This window comes from Pezoporus occidentalis, unplaced genomic scaffold, assembly GCF_034315485.1.
Source record: "Pezoporus occidentalis ecotype Australia unplaced genomic scaffold, CSIRO_AGI_Poc_V1 ctg191, whole genome shotgun sequence".
In the NCBI taxonomy this organism is placed as follows: Eukaryota; Metazoa; Chordata; class Aves; order Psittaciformes; family Psittacidae; genus Pezoporus; species Pezoporus occidentalis.
The window spans coordinates 165,026-187,963 of NW_026913760.1; positions in this window are offsets into that span (position 1 = coordinate 165,026).

Genomic DNA, 22,938 nt, shown 5'->3' on the forward strand with positions numbered 1-22,938 from the left:
CACGATCTACACATTGTGCAAGCAGGAGAGGTCGTAGCAAACTAATTAAGCATTCTGTCCTCCTTTTGCCTCAAAGAAACTATGCAAAACCAAAGCCTATTGAATGTTCAAGCAGAATTCTTATTAATTTTATGAGGGAGATAGGAGAATAATTGCCTGGAAACCTGGTTTAAAGAATGGAAAGAGACTCTCTCTTCTTTCTTACTTAATTTGTATTGACTTATTTTTATTTTTGGGAGCTGAAAAGCAGAGTGTGATATTTCAATGCTTTAAATGTGTATTATGTCCCCACTTAAGGACTTGCTGTGAAGTGGGTGCAAGCAAAATAGTACCAATAGTAATAATAATGCAAATGTCAGGCCTGTCGTAGCACCACTTGGCAGAAACACTTGAGCTGGTGGGAATTGCCTTTGCCAGCCCTAAGCATGAGGAGCAACGTGTCACACAAGCACACAAACACATCCCATCATGGTGCCAAGACCTCTCTCCCCCTAGGAGAACCAGTCATAAATCTCCCAGAACAGCACTTTCCTCACAAGGGAATGAAAAAATCATTTAGCTGGGAAGAGAGACAGGGCAGGGACAAAGAAACGGAACAGGAGGAGGAGGAGGAGGGTGAGAGGGATGGGGAGGCAGGGACGCAGCTCAGCATCTTTGCTGATGCTGCTCACACCCCTGGTCCCATCATGGCGTCACACAAACACTCTCGCCTTCTCCATGTTCTCCATGCAGGAAGATTGGCAGTGACCTTTAAATGTCACTTCCAAATGCCAGCTTGAGCTAAGAAGCTACAAAACGCTGTGTTTATGCTAGATTATGAGTAGTGATGGGCCTGAACCGCTCTCCTCCTGGTGAGAATGTGACAGGGATGCTGAAAAAGCAAAGGGCCCCTTGGGCAGTCCATGACCACCTTTTCCTCCACCATCATTACAGAAATTAGGTTGTCCAGAGAAGCTGTGGCCCCATCCCTGGCAGTGCTCAAGGCCAGGTTTGACACAGGGGCTTGGAGCAAGCTGCTCTAGTGGAAGGGGTCCCTGCCTGTGGCAAGGTTTGGAAGTGGACGAGGTTTGAGGTCCCTCCAACCCAAACCATTCCAGGATTCTATGAGTTTCTGGGAGATCATCATTCCCTGGTGCAGAAAATGGGGCTCCCAGATTTCCAAGGGTCAGATTTGTACCCTGCCAGGCATTGCTGACCTGTGGCATGCAGCGAGTCAAACAGCAGCATGACTTTTCCTGCTTCTTGAGCTCTTTTAATTAATTAAACTGAATTAAATCACACCAGGAAAAAGAAGCCCAACAAATCTGATGTTGTGTTTCAAACGCATCATGGCGTTCCTTTCCATGCTCCTGAACGTGCATCTCCAATTAATCCCAGCCATTTACTGTGGGAGAAAAATCATTCAAGACTTTGTTTTCAGCTGATTTAAGGTGGGGTAAACAAGCTGTTCCCACATGGTTTCCATCCGATCCCAGCTAAAACCTGTGCCCTCCACTTCTCACAGCACACCCCGGGCTGGCCAAGCCAAATCACCCTGACATGTAGTGCTTTTGTGATGCAATGAAATGAAAAGCACTGGAGTTGCTGCTGCAGTCGCTGTCACGCTGGAAGCATCAGCATTACTCGGAGTGAGATAGCAATCCCGAGGAAAGTGAGAAGCTTTGGCTCCACAAATTGTATTTCCCTAGGCAGCAGATTAATTAAAACTATCAAGTGTTCCCAGCTTTTTGAAATTAACTTTGAAAGTGTTTGGATTAAAAAAAAAAAAAAAAGCCTGAACATATTTTTTTTGTTGCTTTTCTTCTCTCTTGAGTGCAGGGAAAGAGGAGAAAAGGTGGAATTTCCCCCCCTTCCCAAACTATTTGCCATGGAGAAGGCCCACAGGGAGCCAGCATCATGATGCTAATCCTGGGTTCACCACAGACCTTGGTCCTTACTATTATATGTCTATTTGGGGAGATGTGCGGCTTTCTTCATGGCCCCTCTGGGTTTTTTTCTCCACATCTGAGCAGAGGTGTCCCCTCTCCATCCCAGCCCACTGGTTCTGTGCTCAAGGTGCTCAGGAATGATGGAAATCTCAGGAGGGAAAAGCCGCAGGAATGCTCAAACAACACCTGATAAAACAGGAGGAGATGGGGAAATAAAAAAGCAGAGAGAGAAAAAAAACCTGCCCCACAGCCTGTGTACAAGACATTAAGGACTCTCAGGAAGAATCCTACTCAGCACAGGATGAAGAGGCTGCACCAAATCTACAGGAGCTGGTTGCCGCCAGGGATGGCTTCATGATCTAAGAGAGCGATGGGGAAGACGCTGCCCCGTTCCCGCAGGATGGAGGTTTGTTTCTCAGCAGGTTCAAGCCGTGCAGTAGGTAAATCATTCTCAGCCATACTTCCTCAGCTCTTATTTCATGGCCCAGCGATGATTGTGCTACTGATCTTCCAAAGGGGGCTGTTTCTGGGCTGGAGAGGCCTTATAAATAAGGATGTGGAAACCTTCCAGAAGAGACAATAGCTAAACACACCATATAAACATCCTGTCTTATGACATATGGGGTAAAATACAGCCAAAGAGACACAGAATAGGAACATTTCACTATGCATCAGCTCCTCAGTGTTGGCAAAGAGAAGCAGGGGATGCTAACCCAGCCAGGCAGAGTAATACACCTGCTAAAGGTGAGATACTTGCAGGGAAAAGCTTCACTAGGTTTAAAGCAAGCTCTCCTTTCTGCCAGTGCCAATCTGGGTTAGCACCAGGGCCTCACTGGGGCTGCCCCAGTTTTAATCTGGCTCCTATCCTCCTGCTCAACCCTTTCCCCAGAGCAGAGCTGGCTGGGAGCAGAGGAGACATCGCTCCCATCAGCTGCAATGCCCACACGCATCTCCTTCCCTGTGAGCCTGGAAGGAGCATTGCCCTGTTTGCTGGCATCGCCACCCTCGATTGTCCCAGATCTCATCATTTCTGTCTTTTGGGACAGACGAGCCTCCCACATTACGTGGATGTCCCACTGCAGTGTCCCTGCCTGTGCCTCCTCCAGAGCTGACTGCAGCCCCTGCCCAGGAATCTCCTCCCAGCACCATCGTGCTGAAATTCCATTGCTCTGACACAGACCACTTCATGATCTTCAACAGAACATGCTGGGAGTGGAAGGAGCAGACGTGGGATCCCGAAGGGTCCTGGATCAACCCTAATTACTCTTCAAATGACTTCTAATCATCTCTCCCACTCTGTTCCCTGCAGCATCCATTGCTAGGGCAGCTGAGGAGCTGGAAGGAGGAAACAAATGCAAAAACAAATCATTAGAAAACAACAAATCTGCCCAGCTCAAGTAGACAAAGAGCAGCTCAGGGGGTCTGCAGGATGGCTCGACGTGCCTTCAGCTGCTCAGCGGGGTTCCTGGCACATCTTGGCTGCCCAAGGAGAGGTTTCCTCTTCCCCTCGCTGCCTCTGCACCTTATCTTCAGGCACCTTATCTTCAGGCTCAGACCAGCTGTTTTGGCTGTGCAGACTATGGAGTCACTAATCCTGCTCACCCAGGGATGGTGGGAGCAGAGAGAGCAGCTCAGAGCATTCATCCTGACTTCCTCCTCCTGCTCAGCCCCTGTGACCCCCTCCCAGGCTTCTCCTGTGATCCATCCACATGCCATGTGCTTTGGGGGACCCCAGTACCCTCCACCTGGAGCCCCCAGGGAAGGTTTTTCCCTGGCTCAAGTTTGGCATCACAGCTTACAAAATCTGCCCTCCCAGTTCTCCCAGTCTGACCAGTGGAGAAGGGACTGCCCAGCTCCCGGGGGAGGGCGGCCCTCCAGCTCCATCACCACAGTCCCTTAGGAAGCTCCAGCACAGACCGGAGCCAAATACAGCCACAACTGTCTCCTGATCCCAAGCCCTCCCCTTCCATTAGTTAAAAACAACGATAAAAATCAATCAGATGCTTTTTATTTGCTATTTTTCCCATGGCTGCAGCAAACCTTTGCCAAGCACAAACATCCCACCCTGGCTGCTGGCTGTTTCTCCATCCCAGATGGTAGGATAGGGGAGCGGAGGCAGCAAAAAGGGCTGTGGGATCATGGAAGCACCGAATAGTTTGGATTGAAGGGACCTTAAAGCTCATCCAGTTCCAGCCCCCTGCCACAGGCAGGGACATCTTCCACTGGAGCAGCTTGCTCCGAGCCCCTGTGTCCAACCTGCCCTTGAGCACTGCCAGGGATGGGGCAGTGATGGGGCTGGGGTGCTCCAGAGCTGGCGACATCATGGAAGAGGGCAGGGGGCACCTCACTGATTAACACCACGATGTAAAATACAACATAACACAAAACCTGCTCGAGTGCTCTTCTGATTACCTCAGAATTACGATTACACTGGCCCTGGATATCCCCACATCCCAGTGATTCCAGCCGGTTTACCGGCCTCCAGCTGGGATCTGATAGTAACTGCTAAGCACCTCGCCTTTGTGCAGGGAAGGGCAGCCACTGCCAGCTATCCTTGTTCGGATCAGTTCGTCAGCATTCCAAACACAGTGAGGGACAGGGATGCAGGGAAGGGGCTGGACTCTGCTTCCCTCCCAGGGCAGCCTGCTCTCCCCATCAGTCCCTTTTTCCCTTGGGCTCCATTACTGCAGCATTTGCATCGTGAGCATCCCCACCACCGATCACCCAGCCTTCCCGTGCTGGCCCCATGGGAGAAGAGAGATGAAGTTCCATCGGTCCTGCCTGATTTGCCACAAGAGAAAATGTTCAAATCCCAGGAACCAAGCAGAGTTTCAAGCCAAGACCCCGTCAGTGCCCACCTACCAAGGGGAATGTCCTGAACACGGGCACCCAGTTGCAAACAGCATCAGGATTACAGGGAAAAGATACAATAACAGCAGGGATAGACAGAGAAAAGGGTAAAAAAAAAAACCAAACAAAAATAACCAAAGGAAAAGAAGCCCTTTGGACAGTAGGAAATACTCTCCCGAGAGACCGATTTCAAAGACATTTTTAATTAACTGTGCATTTCACTGGAGCTTACAGCAGAATTATTGTGCATTAAATAACTATCAGTTGATTATTAAGAACACATTTACTGAGTCTTAAGCACCACAGGTCACAGATGTAAGCTCCTGTTGGGTAGTTGTTTCAGGGTAATCAGTTATTTACTTTACACCTTTTGATGCTGCAGGGAAGGGGAGGAAATCTGGGATCAGAGGCATTCCCAGCCCTGGGAAAGCTGCTCTCCGAGGGGTGACAACCATAAGGCACAGGGTACTGGGGTGGAAAAGGTTTTTCTTACTCCCTTTTCCCTTCCACATCTGCCATAAGGATAAGCCACCTTTACTGTGCATATTTATTCAAGCTGTAATACATGAGGGTCCGAGCCTTTTCCCCCGATGATTGATGGACACAGGGATTAGTTTAAGCACAGGGGGAAGCTAAGTGGTCCGGCTTGGACCACAGCACATTCATCACATCGACAGGCAGAGCACAGGTCTTACTCCTGTCTTTGCTGGGAACCCTTTTATTTTAAACAAAGAAAGAGTACTTTGGATTTTATTAGAGGAAATATACCTGTATCATCCTCATCCAAGTTAACAGCAAGTGGTTGTAAACTGGACCTGGTTCACATTGCAATAGAGTGTGTAAACAGCAACGCCATTTCTGCCCCAAACAAGCCACCTGCCCACTTCTGCAAGCATCCCCACCACACTGAAGCCTTCGTCATGGGGGTAGATTCAAACCCACCCTCTTTATCCCAGAAAGCGGAGGCTGCTGAGAGCACAGATGCAGGCATCCAGATGTGGTTCCCTGGGAGGCAGAGCTGCTGTCCCAGCAGGGCCCAGACCGCCCAGGGCAAAACCCATGGGAGCCCCTGGGTGCTGGTGGAAAATCAACCCCAGCCATGTCCTCTTAAAAAGCAATTCATGGCTCCTGTGTGCCTGGACCATCACTTTGCAGGGTTTATGCACAAACCACACACAAGTAGAGTGGAAACATAAAATTATATAGGGCAGTTAATTGAAAACCTGCCTGCACCGCGTTCAGTAATGGCCAGTAAGTGCTGTTTGGAGCAGGAAATCACTGGATATTAAAGAGGTTCGGTGGTACCAGAACAGTGCTGAGAGCGCTGGGACCAGCCCAGCACCGGCAGGAACCGGGACTTGGAGACAAAAGGAAGTTTCCATGAAACAGGGTGTTGATACTACGCAGGTCCCACGGCATGTTCCAAACGGGATCACCAGGCAGGCCTGATGGGAAGAGCTGTAACTTCAGGAGGTGGCTTAAATCAGTGCAAGGGAACACAGCTAATGACCTCCTTATTTATCTTCTTGTAAGTAAAGAAAGTAAAAGCTTGCAGCCCCCTGTATTTCCTGGGGGTTAGCTGTAGGATTTCAACCATTCACTGAGGTCAGCCGAGTTATTTCCCTTCCAATAACTATCCCGTGATGGGCCCCATGGTCCTGGTCATGTCACATGGGGGCTGTATGTGTGCTGCAGATGAGCACTATCATTGCAAGGCATCTAAACACATGAGGAAAAAATTAGGAGGGGAAAACCAGAGCAAAGTGCTGGAGATTGCTTGGCCAAAGACACCCAGCAGGGCAAAAATCCTGCTCCAGTTATCTCCAGGGTAGGAGTAACACTGTCCTGCTGCTAGACCCCAATGTGGGGGTCACCAGGAACCCCAATTCCCCCTCCCTTGCTCTGGTGACAAGGCAGCATTTGCTCCTGGTTTCAGGCTTTGCTTTCTCTCAGCTTGGACTAAGAAGCAAGGTTTGGAAGGTTCTGATTCAGGAGCCAGGTTTTAATTTGCTGGTCACATCACCCACTGGCTTATTAGCAGCATCAAGCAACCACAATTTAGAGACACTTTTCCAAAGGGGAATTATCAATATATTTATTTTGCTGCTGATGTATAGCTGAGCTGGGCATAAGACGTACTGAGCCTTGACAATCTGCTATCATCTCTACCATCTACAGGTTTTTCCCCTATCTTGCTTTATCTCAGAATAGATTTTTTACTATCAAACCCCCTCTCAGACCCTTCAGCTCCCTGAGGACACAGAGGCTTTTGCTGCTGCAGCTCCTCGTCTGGGACGACTGGCTTATTCAGGAGACATTGTAATAGGCAGAAAATATTAGCTTAATACCTTCAAGCACTGGGCTGAGCATTGTGTAACACATTTCATAAAGACACCTTCGCTGTCATCTTTCAAAGCGACACCGTAGAGTCCCAGAAAAGGGCAGGGGAACTGCAAGAGCTCTGCTAACTCCATCTCTCCAGCAATTTTTTGGCTGCCTCCCCAAGGCCCAGGATGCTCAGAGACTTGCTGCATCCCAGTGCTCCCAGAGCATCCTTAGAGCTCAGCTCAGCCCTGGTCCTCAGCATGCCTGATCACTGGCTGTGGCTGTAGGGTGAGAAAGAGCCCACCTGTGTGCCAGTCTTCAATCAAAGCAGCATCTCTCTGATTTCTCCTTCCTGGGGGGGGGTGAGCTGAGAGCTGGTTGAGTTAAGGCAAGGAAGAAGAGTGCACAGAGAGCCACTGGAGCTTGCTAATTTATTTGGGCAATGATAGTTTAGCTTTAAATATTTATAGTGCTTCCTAATGTACTAGTGAATGTACTGTAGTATATTCTGCAAAGACGATGAGCCTCTGTGAGCTCACTGCAAATATCATTGTCTCTTTGCTGCTAAATCTTTGATGAGAAGCAGGGAAAAAGGTGGATTCGTGTGTGCCTGCGTGCTGACAAGCGAGGGCAGGGCAGGATGAACTATCCGAGAGCAGACCAGCTCTTTGGGGTTTAGAAGCAGGGGGCTCTGCTTCCCCCAGGTCCTATTCCCAAGTTGGAGCTACTCTCCCATGGAGATGTGATTGATGATGAGCCCGGCCAGAGCTCACAGGGAGGAAGAATCTGTCATACAGCCACCAGCTCAATGAATAAGGGATGGAGGCGAGCACTGGGAGGCAGCCAGCGATACCTGCCCATCACCTTGCCTCTGGGTTCACCGACAGGGCTGGAGCCCTGAGAGATGGAGCTGCGACCCCCTGCCCCCCTGGCTGCCTTGAATCCCTTCTGAGACCCAGCACCCCCATTTCACCTGTGATGCAAGGCCAGGATTTCTCTGGGAAAGGCCTGGATCCTCCTCTATGTAAAGGGGTTCTTACATCGATGGACATCCTTAGCCTCTCCTCAGAGCAGCGGAAAGGGGAAATTATTTAATTAGGGACTATATAAAGTGCAGGGTGGACTTCATTTACCATTACAGCATGACATAAAAGTTTAGCAGCTCTCTCTCTCTCACACACACCCCCCACCCTCCAATCCACTTTTCCGCCCCTTCAAGTTCTTGTAATAAACCTGCAAATAAGGAATTTATCATCTCTGTAAACGTGTCCCTTCCCTGCCAGCTCCAGCGAAATCCCTCGCTGTGGATGCAGCTCACACCATGCTGCTGCCTGGGGACACCCTGCCACCCACAGCCCTGCTCGGGACACAGGGAAGCATCTTCCCCACCTCTGCTCCGCACCCCGCCAGGCACAGCCCCACCGTGCCAATGGAAAGACTCGCCATCGATTCCGACGCTCCTTGGATGCTCTCCAAAGCACAGGGAGCACAGCCTAAACCTTCAGCCTGGCCTAAGCGATTGCTAATAATGAATCAATAATGATAATATAACCCTGCAGGGCAGTTTTGCTATTGGAGGCACCTTATTAATAGGAACTGAACAATTAGACCCTGACATCCCAAGGAGAGGGAGGCTACGAAGTACAAAAAGCTGCTGCAGAGATGCAGGACCAAAGCATCCATTCAGGAGGCTGGTCCTTGCTGGAGTCTGGAGCTGAGTCCATTCAGGGGGCTCCCTGCAGCCCCTCCAGCTTCTCCCTGCAAAGCTCCTGTAATTCCCACGGGTAAAAGGGGAACACGCAATGAAAGCCAGGGCTGGAGATGACGCATTGCCCTCTGCTGCTCACAGACAGCTAAGACCGGGCAACAATTCACAGATCATCACACAGGTCAGGGCAAAGCTCAGCAGGAATCCTATCCTCCCACCCCAGCAAGCAGCCTTTAAGCTGGGACGGTGAAGGGTCTTTCAGCTGCTTTGCTCAGTCAGTCTTTGTCCCACCATTCGGCGCCCGACGCTGCTGCATAATCAACCCAGCGAGGAACATGGGCAATTGTGCAGAAGAAATAAAACTGTATCTATAATTAATGATCCTCCAAGAACACACGGCCCCTTATTAATGTAGCAATTTGGTGAAACATAATTTATGAGACACTGAGCTTAATCATGGACAAGGTCCCAAGTCAGACGCTTGGGAAGGGAGGGAAAGGGGAGTTGCCTGCTGTGACTGCACATTCAAAGGACTCTTGTAACATTCAGCTCTCTTGGCAGGAACAAACCCCCCTCATGATACGGCTGGAGATAACCATGATGGGCCCGATGGTGCAAGGCAAGGTGGAAGAAAAGCAAATCCAAGCTGGCAGACAATCCATTTACAAGCACCCTTTCCACAAGCTCTGTGTTAATTATAAAATCAATAGACCCAAATCTGCTCTGCCAAAGTGCTCTCCCCCATGTCTGGTCCACGGTGGGAGGCAGGACCTTTCTAGGGTGGCCCAGGAGGTCCCTGTAGCATAGAACCGTAGAATCAAGCAGGTTGGAAAAGACCTTTAAGATCATCAAATCCAAGCATTACCCCAGGACTGCCGAGGGCACCACTGAACCAGTCATTGGGGTACCCCATGGAAGTGGCCCTTCTTCTGCACCTGCTGTAGGACACTCCAGAGCAACAGATTGGGCCTTTTATGATACCTGAGTGAACACGAAGCCTCTCATGTGTGTGCTGGGGAGCGTGAGGCTGGGCACAGCCCTGAGAAATTCAGTGAACCCACTGAACTTGGGTTTCTGCACAGAGATTTCCCGGGGGATAGCGCTTCCATGAGCTTCTGTGGGAAATACCTGTTCCCAGGGAAAACAGGAACACTGCAGTCCTGCCTGGGTTCTGGTTATCCACGCCTGGAAACACATTCATGTGGATTCTGATTGTCAGGCTTCCAGTGAAAACCCTCGGCATATGTCGAGCAGCATGTGAACAGGGAGCGGGGGTGGCAGCGGGCGGGAAGATATTCCCAGTCAGCACTGGAAGCGGCCCAATGCAAAACCATCGGAAACGTCAGCAGCTTTTGCGAAATCATGTTCTCATTCCCCATTCCTTCCCCAGCCCTGGCTGTGGATGCTCAGCACTTCTAAAGAGCAAGCCAAGCTGTGACGCCACATGCTCTTCCAGAGCTGCCAGAGTCCCTCTTCCCTGTGTGAACGGCAAGGATCCTTCCTCTGGAAGCTATTAACAGTTAAACAAACGATGCTCCGTTATTTATTTTGTGCCTTGAAAACACCCCAAGGGAGCCCCGGCACAAACCAGGGCCCATGGCTGGGGAAGCAGCCCTGAGGTGAGGTTTCCCAGGTTTAGCGTGCGCAGCAGAGCGGGATATCTGATGGAAACGCGCTTCTCCTGCGACAGCCCCTCTGTGCAGCATCCCTCTGCTTGCTCTGTGAGAATTAATTTTAACAGGGATAAGAAAACCCTCTTGTGCACACGTGGGAAACTGTGGGCAAAGCGGCTTTTCCTGGATATTTCCCAGAATATGAATGATCACAGCAGAGCAGTAACAGCAGCTCCAGGAGGCCTCCCCTCAGGTGTGGTGTGGGCTGAGAGCTGTGCTCGGCTTCATCCTCACCAGCATTTCCCAAGGAGTGGGTTGTGAAATCCTCGAGTAGCCTTGGATTTATCCCAGCCTTTTTGCCTGCGGATTTGAAAGCTCATTACACGGGGTAAGCGGCGAGGCCTCACAGTGTTCCAGGGAGGAGGAGAGCAGAAGGGAGCAGGATAATCCTACCGCCACCATCCCCAAAAGCCAGCCCGGTGGCTTCACACACAGGAGGACAGGGGGATGCTGACGCCTGCCCACAACCCACCTCCACAGCAGAGCTTCCTCCAGCTATCCCCCCTCCAGGCACCAGCTCAACCCTTCTTTAAACCATGCTCCAGTCTGATAAGCAGTTGAGAGCCTTTAAAATGATAATTGCACAGCACGGGATAAAGCGCAGCAGCCGCCGTGTGAATATTCATGAGCAGGAGACCAGGGATGCTGTGGAGCGGGAAGTGCCTGCCAAAGCATTGCTGCCCCTCCGGACCACCTTGGGGAATAATATTCCCACTCAGAATTAATTCGTCTTTCTGATCTCCATTAGAAACACCCCTAAAATGCTTTAGGAGCACCTGGATTCGCAGGGCTTAAGGAGCAAGAGGCTCCAGAAGAGTGAGGCTGGTGATGCTTGGAAAAATCCAGGCAGATCCCATTGTTTGCTGCCTAGCGCAGCCTACAAACACCTGTATGCTCCAGCCAGCACCGTGGAGAAAGGAGCAGCTAATTAAACCCATCCTCGCTGCCTCTGCCCCCACTCCGAGGGCTCTGACATCCATAAAGCAAAGGGACCACGAAATCAATTATCCCAAAGCCTGCTCCAAGGGGCCACCGGGAGCCAGCAGGCAGCACTTGGATTGCCAAGGGGCCATCCACACACTGCAGCCGGCCCCCGAAGGCTGTGAAATGGGTTTTGAGGATAGTTTAATTAGTGTGATTTATGTCACTTCCAATTGATTGGGTTCCTGGGGCTTCAGAGATCTATCAGAGGGAACAGGGAGCATCGAACCTTCGTTTCGAACCTGCTCAGGGATCATGACAACATGGGTGACGGGTAGTAAGCAAACACCTTGCTTGTAAATGCATCCTGGATGGATGGGTTAAGACCTAAGCAACCAAAAGCACTGATCTGCAGTAAAATCAGCCAACCTCTAGCGAAGCAAAGTCCCTGAGAGCAAATAAAAAGGAGGACTTTGTATCTTAGCACAAGGAGATGAGCTGTGAGTTGGTCTTGGCTATTCCCTACCATGGGAAGCAGCACTGGGACACCAGGACCAAAGCCCCATTCCTATGGGAAAAGCATCCTGTGGGTGCTCTTCAGCCCTCTCCCCCCAGGCTCCATCCCCCCTCCAAAGCACCCAGCTCTTTTTTTGCTGGTGCTGCTGCTGGTTTCGTTGTTTCTCTTCTCTCTTGATCCAATAAAAATTAAGTAAAAGCAAAATGAAAGCAAAAAGCTTTGCGGGGTGAGGATGGAGCGAGGCAATTAGTTTGTGCTCTCAAATTATTCACTAATTGTGCAAGGAGTTGTGTACAAAGAGGGAGGAAATAAAAGAGATTTAATTTGATTCTGGGAAGGGGAGTGGAGCGAGCAGCAGAGCACAGCTGAGTGCTAATGGGCTCTGCTGGTGCTCAGCAAGTCCCTGAGCCGGTCCATGTGGAACCGAATCAACTGCTCTGGGGGCTCTGAGCAAATGAGCTGTGATTCTACAACTGCCCTTTCCCTAAGGACCCTGCCCACAGCCTGGGGGCTGCAGGAGAGCCTTTGGGACAGCCTGGAGCTGACCTCCAGCATGCAGCAATGGTGCCACCTTGTAATGCCCTGCAGATAGGGAAACTGAGGCACGCAGGATGCAGAGTAGCAGCCAGCTCTGTGTTGCTCTGCTGGGCTGGGTAGGGTGAGGGTGAAATGGGTGTGCAAACCTGCTACAAGCAGCTCAGGGTGGCGGGGTTTTATGTCCTGGATTTGGATATTCTAGGAACTTCCCACAGAGCAAGGGGCTGAGAAACAGGGAGCAGAGCCTGCACAGAAACATCCCAAGGATGCACAGGGAGCACAGTGGGTACCACTGGCACACGGATGCCTGTGCTGGAGGCCTTGCCTGTGTCACCAGATAGTTCTGCAGCATTTCTTTGGCTCTGCATGGAGCAGGGAAAGCAAAAACTTCTGCAAGGAACAAAGTGCCTGAGGGGAACCAAAAATCCCTTTGGCAACGAGCTGTGAGGCACATCAGAGCTGTGATTTTTCTGGAAAATGCTTAGAGAATGAGCTTGGGGCCCTCGGGACAAGGCAGGATCCTATGAGCTCAGGGAGACAGGATTTTGGGTGGTCACAGGGGAAATCAGTGCCAAGACTGGAATCCTCAAGGCGGGGTTTCTTCCTGTGTCCCCTCTCCCTGCATCCAGCACCTGATCCTGGAAGTCCCTTTGGTTCCATGAAATCCCAGGCCGAAGCTGATGACTCCAGAATTTAGATCAGGCATTAAGCAGAAACTCTTCCCTGTGAGGGTGCTGAGGTGCTGGCACAGGGTGCCCAGAGAAGCTGTGGCTGCCCCATCCCTGGCAGTGCTCAAGGCCAGGTTGGACACAGGGGCTTGGAGCAAGCTGCTCCAGTGGAAGGGGTCCCTGCCCATGGCAGGGGTTGGAGCTGGATGAGGTTTAGGTCCCTTCCCACCCAAACCATTCTAGGCTATGAGTCTGTATATTCCTGCTGCATTTCCACCTGAAGACCAAATGTTTGAGATTTTCCACCTCTTTGAAGACAAAGGGCATTTAACAGCCACAAACCACTCAGATGAACCAGGGAAAAAGGGAAGAAAACTTCAAGGGGCTGCTGCAAACTTTCCGTAAGGGAAAAAAATACTCAAGAAAATCTGTCCTGAGCCAGTGGGGCTGAGCAAAGAGTGGGCAGAGAGGTTGGTCCCCCCCATCCCCATCCTCACACCATCATACCCCTGTGCAGCAGCAGAGCTAAGCGGATGTCAAACGCCAGCACAGCTGGAACAGTGGCACTTTATATTCAATTTGCACAGGTAAAAATGACTGCAAGGCAATGGAAAACGAGGCCCCTGAGCCCCTGGGGCCATGCTCGCATGCCTGCATCTGCTATCTAATGCACAATAAACCACAATGTGGGATTAATCTTGACTCTGCATTATTCAGGTTCCTTGCTTGGGAAGGTCCTACTAGGCGGAGGGTCAGTGAATCTCATTTGTGTGCTTTGCCACTCACCATAGTATCAAAGGTCTTTATTTAATGGTCGCTCCAATTTTATGCAGACAGATTGCCTTTGAACTCAAGGACTGTAAGGGAGGCTGTGAGTATTGCCAGGATGGAAGTTTCAAGTCCTCAGGCATATAACTAATCACAAAATTCTGAAATCCTTTCTTCTCCATGACTTGATAAAGCCACGACAGTTCCTGTTTCTCTGCACTCCCTTCCACAGACCTTTCCAGAGGCTGATGAGACAGCACTAAGTGTTCAGTGCATCTCCAAGGGCTGTTTGCTTTGTCCATGCCTGCCCTGGCTCGTGCATGGCCACAGCTCCCACAGGGGTAAATCCCCATCCTGGATGGATGCTCTTCCACTACCTGTCCAAGGCTGGACCACGACACAGGCATAGGGCAGGACATCAATGTGCCCCAGGGGATGGGTGTTTCCACAGGGGATGGATACCCCCTAGAAGGAGTTTTGGGATGGCAGAAAGAGGGACAAAAGGCTCTGCATGTTCTGGGAGGTAGGTGGGGCACAAGGAGCCCAGCACTTCAGTGTGTGAAAGGCACCGTGCATGCTCCCCTCCAGCTCTGCTTTGTGCAGGAGCATTGCTCATGCTGGAGGTTTTCTGTGCACGGGGCAGAGCATCTGAGCCAGCCCAAGCGGACACTGCCTTAGAGGGAGCGGAGAAGAGATGGGAGGGAGGGAAGCATTTCTCCTCTTCCCCTGCAGAGCTGGCCCACTGAGCTCCAACCCCACGGACAGCCCATTATAACAGCAGCAGCGGTGCTTCCCAGCTCAACTTTTCCCAGCAGGATTTAACTGTCCTGGTCTCCAGACAGAAGCACTGATGCCATTTCCAGCCCTCCTTTGGCAGAGGAGTTTATCAGGGTTTTCCTTGCTCCCTCAGCCGCCCTGACCCACATACACACAGCCAGCACTGCTGCACTGCTTTTGGGACAAGCCCCAGTGGGGTCCAGGGGAACCAAACCAGGTCAGCCCAGCACCAGGGGCTCCCCAGTTCTCCTCCCTGGCTCCTGGGCAGGGAAAGTAGGGCAGGAGGAGGATCCCCACAGTCCTGCTCCATCCCAGCCCTGTCCCTGCCAGCATTCCCAAACCCACACCACATCCTCCTCCTGAAACACACCCCAGCACCTGGAAAACCTTCGGATAAATTCATCTGGGGAGGACATTACTTAAAGCTACCGAACTAATTACACACGGAAGTGCTTGCCCACGCTCATCTGCTGTTGCATCTCTCTAACTGCCCTTTGACTTTGCCCCCTTTCCCTTCTCCTCTCTCCAGAGTGGGAAGGGGAGATAAGGGGCAATTGGTATGCTGCACAGAGACCTCGGGCCATGGGGGATTTATTTTAATCCAGTCCATTAATCAATTTCTCTGTTGAAATTGAATTAAGCATCTTTCATCAGCATCACATCCCAGGACTTGGAAACAGTAAAAGGCACAGAGGAATGCAGATGAGGCAGCAGCCCTGCTGCACCCCTGGCTGCAGGCAGAAGGGGCTTTGCTGCCTGCCCAGCCTCGGCCAGGCACAAGGATCTTAGCCCCTAATTGGGAAATGAAGGAGACAAGGTATCACCCTGCAGCCTGAGCAAGGCTTCGCCCCTCTTCCCTCACTAAACAAATTCCCCATCAAATCTCACTCTTTTCTACTCTTCTTATTAGGGCAGGGTGGGGAATATTTGCTTGAAATGCAGTTTAAAATGAAGGCAAATCAGATCTGGCTCCCTGATTCAAAGGCAAAATGCTTATTCCTCTGTTCCTCCTGCCACTGGGATCTCTAATACTATGTAAATTTTCTGCACTGAAAGAAACCAATCCTTGCATTTCTGCCTGGAAATCCCCCTTTTCCCCACTGCTCCTCACAGGATAAATCAAAGGTAACTGGGGACAGTGATGACTGTCAAGGACTCAGCAATTCATGCATGGCCCTGCACAGCTTTACCCTTCTTCTGTGGGTCAACATCACCTCATCTTCATGTTGGATCCCATTTGGACTCTTCCCAGAGACTCCTCCACTACCCTCTCCACTCATCTACCTCCATAGCTTGATCCAGCATCCACCCAGATCAATAAGAGCCCCTTCATTCCTATCAATAGATACTGGAGTAAAGAGTAAATCTGGACTCTGGATAATGGCTTTATTTTAATTAGTCTGTAGCCTTTCACAGTCATTAGTTCTCATCAGCTTAACCCAGAGCGACATGCTATGAAGACCCCACTGGTGCGAATCAGTCTCCAGCAAGAAGCAAGAAAATAAAAGGAGAATTTGGAAAAGAGTAAAGTTGCTGCATTATTTAAAAATTTGCTGATGAATAATTTAGCCAAATGAGTCTGGGAATGTTGGGCAATATTGCCTTACAGATAAATCAATTCCAGTGTACAGAACCCCCCAGGCCTCCCTGCTCATTGAGAAACACTGCAAAAGCAACAAAAATTCCCTTTATTTAAAAAAAGGGAGGGTTTTAAATAAGAATCTCTTACAGTAACCAAGGTGGTGATGCTGCTGGCAGCTCCTTCGGAGAGCCACAAAAGGGAGGAAGCATCCCTTCCTCTCTCTCAGCAGCTGCAGCAACTTCTCTCCATCAACATCGCTTTCCTGTTTCATCAAAGTTAATCTGGAACCTGCCAGGTATCCTGGTTTATGGAACAGCAGCGTGATTTGTCCATAAATACATAAATTAGCATCTATTCAGTCCACTGGGGAGAGATCGGGTACCAAGGGACCCCAGAGGTCCACCAGATCCCACAAAGGAGATGCAAATCTGGAGCCAACCCAGTCAAAACAGGAGCATCCACCCAGGATGCTCAAAGGACTTTCCACAAACTTCTCTGCGGTCTTTCTGATGTTTCCAGGGGGGGTTAAGCAAAGTCAAGTGACCAAAACATAACCTGAGCTTGGCTCTGTCCCGCGTGGGGCTGAGCTGTGGGGTCACAGCCAGTGACTGAAGAAAGGAGGCTCAGAATCATGCACTGAGCTGCTAGAGCTGGGCTCAAGGGGCAAAAGCAGTCACAGATCTCCCGTTCTGCTCCAGCAGAGAAGCAGACAGGTCAGGAGGGCTCCAAGCAGGACCAGGCATCTTAACCAAACTTGGGCTTTCTGGAGCTGGGAGAGAAATAGGTTTTGCTTGCATTAATTAAATCATCAGAGGAAATGATAGTGTGGATAAAGTTGGGAGCTGCTGTGAGCCGGTGCTAATGACGGCTGGGGTTGCATTAGCACGACTGCCTTTGGTTAGCGGGCAGAAATCTGCTGAAGCAGAGGCTTTTGTCAAACTCAGGCCAAAACACATCTGTGAATAATTGAACAATATTCATGGCAGAGGAATCAGCAGTTTATTGCTGGCTTCCTCTGCAGCCTGGGAGAAAAGGGAATGGCTTTTGGAGAGCTCCAACTCCAGAGCTGGTCAGAAGTGGGATAATGAGATGTGCAAAGGTGATGCTGAGACCTCCCAGGCTCATGCATGAAGAGATCCCCATCGTTTCCACTGTGCAATCATCAGGACCTGTGAGTGGATGGGAGAGAAAGGCAAGAGGAGGAGGACGGTGGAGGGGAAAAGGTGACAGTTTTAATAGCAGCTTTTGAATCCTGCATCATTTTTCTCCCCTCAAAAGGTCACAGACAGGCAGCCCTATTAACAAGGGCCTTTGGTGGAGAAAATTGCCTTGTGAGAGGGTGATTTCCAAGAGTGACATTCTATTGATTGCATTGACTGCCCGCTAGTGTCATTTAGAGACTGTCAGGCTGCCACCCTGTTCCCAGCACACCACAACCCCCAGGGCTGCCCAGCCCCACTCTGCTTCTTCGCAGGATGCTGGGAGATAACGCAAAAACTAACTGGAAAATTGCTGGGAAAATAAAGGAGGAGGCATGGGACAGAGCAGGGCCCCAATATGGTGATCAGCTAAATCCAGATTTGTCTTCCTCTCCATTGCAATCAATGGAGATGCTGTGAGGGCTGGAGCAGCTCTGCTCTGGAGCCAGGCTGAGAGAGCTGGGCTGGGTCAGCCTGGAGAAGGCTCCTTAAGGGGAGACCTGAGAGCAGCTCCAGTGCCTGAAGGGGCTGCAGGAAACCTGGAGAGGGGCTTTGGACAAGGGCTCGTAGTGATGGGACAAGGCAGAATGGCTTTAACCTGCCAGAGGGGAGACTGAGATGAGCTCTTAGGCAGAAGCTCTTCTTTAAGGTCCCTTCATCCAAAACCATTCCATGATTCTGTGATTTTGTGCTGGCAGGACAGTTCCAGGTGCACAGAGCAGCCTGAACCCATCAGCCACAAGGTCAAGGACAGCAGAGCAATGCTCATCTTTTAAAACCACAGCAGCCTACCCACACAGATGCCTTGGCAAGCCTGAAGGTCAAGCAAAGTGGGAAACCAAAGTTACCGCTGCAACAAAAACACTGGGAGGGATGCAAAGGGCTTGCAGCATCTTACAAAAAAACCTGGCAGAAGAGAAATGTTTCTTCCTTGAAAGAATCCCTGCTCTCATTTTCAAAAGATCTTGACCTACAAAGCAGCATCAGTGAAACTTTGATTGTTTCTTGCTGGCTTTCAGCTGCTAAAATATAAATCACAGCTTCTGCTTTTCCAGCTGGCAGCTTCGGTGCTGCTCCTTGGCAAAGCCACATCCCCTCCAGCCACACACACCAGTTCCCACCACCTGCAGCACCGCTGCAGAACACACATCACACAGGGTTGGGAATCTGCAGTAGTAACACCATGAGCAGCAGTAAATCTTTGCTCTCATGTTCAAAGCTGACACTTCTGCAAACTTCATTTTGTCCCCTGAACAACCCTGTTTATAAATAAAGACATCCCAACCTCTCCATCCTCTTGTTGGCTCTATTTGAGGCTACACAATAGAACAAAGCGCAAAGAAACGAACAGCAACTTTGCAGAGCAGCAGTGAAGGAGGTGCTGCAGTGTTCAGTTGCCCAGGAGAGCAATCACTGGGAACCCCACCAGCATCAGCAGTTCAATGTCCCAACCTTGCAGGAATTGATACACTTGGGGAAAATCTATTTTCCATGCTCAAATCCAGCCCAACACGCCATTAGCACCATCATCTTTAACCAGGACCGTTCTCACTGAGTGTTAGCTCTTTAACTTCTTTCTGAAGCTTCATTCCATTAGGATGTCCACTCACACTAAAGAAACCTCCTTTCTCCTCAGTGACTCCCCAGTGGGGTGCTCCCAGTAATGATCTGGGGCAGCAGCAGAGCTGGCTGAGGAGGCACAAGAGCAGAAAGATAAGGCAGAAAGGAGCTCGCATCCTCTCCCCAAGCATCCTCGCACACCCAGGGAGGAGACAGCCACCACCTTTCTCACTGGCAGCAGTTCCCCCAAAGGAGATCTGCACAACCCTGGAGTGGGGCTGGACCAGTCTCTGTCATCCCAGTGAAGGACCCACAGCACCCCCCTTGCCCAGCAGAACCCCAGCAAGCTCACTCCAAGAAAGCATCTGCCTCCGGGCTTGCTGCCCATTTTCCAGGCTGATTTGCAAGCTCCGGCACAGCAAGGCACGATCATGATGTGTTCGGCTACCAGAAAAGCAGGGAGATGCAGGGGCTGGCAGATTGAAGGATAACTCGTGCCAGATGCAGGGGAGGCTGTGGGGACCCGGGGCCCTGCTCCTCAGGGCTGGCACTGCCAAGCAAGCATCCCCAGTGTGGTCCCCGAGGGAGCAGCCCAGCTCCCCAGTTGCCAGCAAATGCATCCGAGGATTAGCAAGCGATCAGGAAGCGCTTTGCAAGTGTGAAGTGCAACAGAAGCGATAATTATTGAATAAGCAAGAGTAATGATGAAAAGCAAACAGGACGGAGCAGCCAGGATCGGGTCTGGAGGCTTACCAAAGGGTGGACAGGTTTAGGGAGGCTCTGTTGGCCCTCCCCATCCCTTCTGTCCTCCCCTATTAGCCTGGGCCTTCAGGCGCCACAGTCCAGACCCTGCCACCGATCAATACTCTGTTAAAATGGGAACAATCCCAGACGAGGCACATTGGTGATGCCTGTGGGACCCCACTGAGGATGGGGAGCAAAGAGCTGAGCCCATGGGATGCAGCGCTGGGGGTCATGGGGGTTTTCAGAAGGTACCGGCATTGATGTCAATACTGATGCCAACCAGCAGCATCCTCAATAGTTCTGAGCACACCCCAAAGCCACCGCTGCTCCCTGGGGGCCCAGCCGAGCACCCACCCCAGCTCCTGCTGCAGCAGGGCAGAGGGAAGGAATTGCAATCCCCTTTCCCAGCTCCCTGCAGCATTAGGGAAGGCACGAAAAGCAGGAGGGGAGGAACACACACAAGGCTCCATCTGCTCCTACAAATGGCTCCCAAGTGCAGAGCCTGGGAATGTTTCTGCAGGATCCCTAAATACTTGGGACGTGCTGAGCTGCTTAACTGGGATGAAGCTGTCACCAGATCCCACTGCTGCTGGAAGAGGCCCCACACACAGGGTGCAGCCATGCTGGAGCTTTCAACTTGCTTACAAGTTGCTGAGATTCAGAGCCAAAAAACCACCCTGTGAGGCTTCCTGCACTGCTGCTCCAATTACTTTCCAGACTGGGAACTGCGTGGCCAGGAGGAGTTCGTTCTCCAGCCCACAGGAGATTGCAATTCTTCCTCTGTGTGTGCTTGTAGCAGTGGCTGCAGCTGATGCCCATCACACATGGCTGCAGTGAGGAGGAAGAAGGGCTGTGTGCAGGGATGAAGGCCTGACCCTCCCTGGAAAATGAAGAGACTGGAGCTGCCACCTTCTCTTTGTGGGAAAAATCATCTTCAGTGCATGGAACTAATCAGGGTAAACATAAAATTATCATGTTCCAGCCAGATTTGACGTGCTCCCCACCTCCAGAAGGATGCTTTCCCATCCCCAGCATCCAGCCTTGGCTGGGTGCTGCCATATGGATTAGATTCTTTTCCTGGAACTTGCTCTATAACACATGCATAAACTGAGTTATTTTCACTTGGGTCCAAAAGCTGCCATTGCTCCCTGTTTCCCTTTGAATTATCCTGTTTCTCCAGCTTATTTACGGACATAATCGCAACCTGCTATTGATTTTCTGACAGCTGTCTGTAGAGGTGCTAACTGTTTCACAGGACCATGCTCAGCTCCACAGCAGACGTTTCCATGGGCATTGGCAGCCCCAGGAAGGCAGCTGACGCAAAGAATAATCACATTTTCTGCTGGCACTAAGATAACCGGATGCTCCTGGAGCCAGGGATGCATCAGGAAGGGGGCAGGCACTGGCATCAGCAGGGACTGTATCTGTCCCCTCCTCCAAGCAAAGGGCAATATGGCTAGAGGTGGATGGAGACCTGCTGAGATGGTGACGCAAAGGATTCACTGCAGAACAGTTCCCACATGAGCTTCCAGGAGACGTTGTTGGCTTCTGTCACACAGCACATCAGCCGCTGGATTTTGCCTGGAAAAGCCTTATCCAGAGCATCAAGCAGGTTTCTTCGCTCACATTTTCCCCCTCCACACAGCGCCAGTAGAAATATCAGGGACTCCTGGGGAATTTTGACACATGGTTCCAGGCTGGACAAGTGAAAGCAATGGCAGCTTTAATGGAATACAGAGCTGAGGGGGAAAATTAAATCAACTCTGCATCAAAAGTCTCTTTTTCCAGAATTAGGATTCAAGTGAAAACACATTTAAATAGCAACATTCCAAGTGATGCATAAAACCACGATGAATTCCTGTGCGTAGGAAGGGAGAAGAAAAAACAAGCCCTAAACCCAATGTTCTTTCCCCAATCAGAGCTGGCGGCTCAGAGCCAACGGTGGAACTGTGAACCCAGCAGGAAAACCAGAGCGCCCAGTCAGGAGGCCAGATACCAGGGTGATGGATGGGCAGGGACAGGAGGTGTTTCCATGAGCAGGCAGCTCTGCCTTCCCGCAGGCTGCCCAGCTCTTCCTGGCTCTCCCAGGACATCCAGCGGCTGTTGGTTGTGTCAAGGAGCTGCTGCTGCATTGTCCCCAGGCAGGGATGGTGCCGGAAGCTCCCTGCCTGCAGCGCTGTCTGCTTGGCTCTTCGGGGAGGAACCTGAGCAGTGGCAGTGGGTTTAGAAACCTGAAATCAGGACAGCAGGTCGGAGTAGATGAAGTTGCAGAAGGCACATGCTGGGAAATTAGAATGGATGCTCAGGTCCCAGCTCTGCAGAGCTGCTCTGACCCATTTGCAAGAGGAAAAGATTCATGAAAAGGGACCGTTGGATGCTTGCTGCTCACTTAACTCCTCCAAGCCTGGCTTGTTCCCAGCATCCCAGCTCCTTTCTGCTTCACAGGAGCAGAGACACCCCAAAGCCAGGCAGATGCGCCTCCACGAGCACCATGCTCCATCCAGGCACCCTCAAATCTTCCCCTTGTACAAATTGGGTGGGTTTCCAATTTCCCCTGCCCTCATCGCTGCCATGGCTGCAGCAGAGCAGCTAAAACAACCCAAAAAGCAGAGCAAAAATCCACAGAAAGGGACCACCAAAGAGCCGTCCCTCCAGCCCAGGCTTCAAGGGCAGCCTAATGAGAGCCTTTGGCCAATCACCCTCCAGGGAAGCGTATTCCTCTGCGGCTTCCACCTTTCCCTACCTGCAGCAAAGGGAAGCACAAGCTGCGCTGTCAGAAACACATCTCACCTCGTAAGAGCCTTTCAAATCACTGCTGGCTTTTCCCCAGGCACCGGTGCATCGCTCCCCTCCCTGACAGCACCTATGCAGGGATGCAGCCTGCACCCTCCTGGTCCCGCTCAGCTCTGATCCATCCCCAAAGCCCGAGCAAAACTCTTCCTCATGTCAGAAGAAGCCCAGTGATAATCAGTGAACAGCAGTAACAAAGCAGCCCCAGTACAACCGTGTATTGATCAGCTGCGTTACAGCCGTGCGGACTGCCTCTTACTGATACAGAGCCATAGGGATGCCCACTTAGCTCAAGCAACAGGTCAGGAAGGGAGGCTGGGAATCACTGGGCATCCCTTACAGCAGCTCCCAGGACCTAAGGGGCTACAGGAAACCTGGAGAGGGGCTTTGG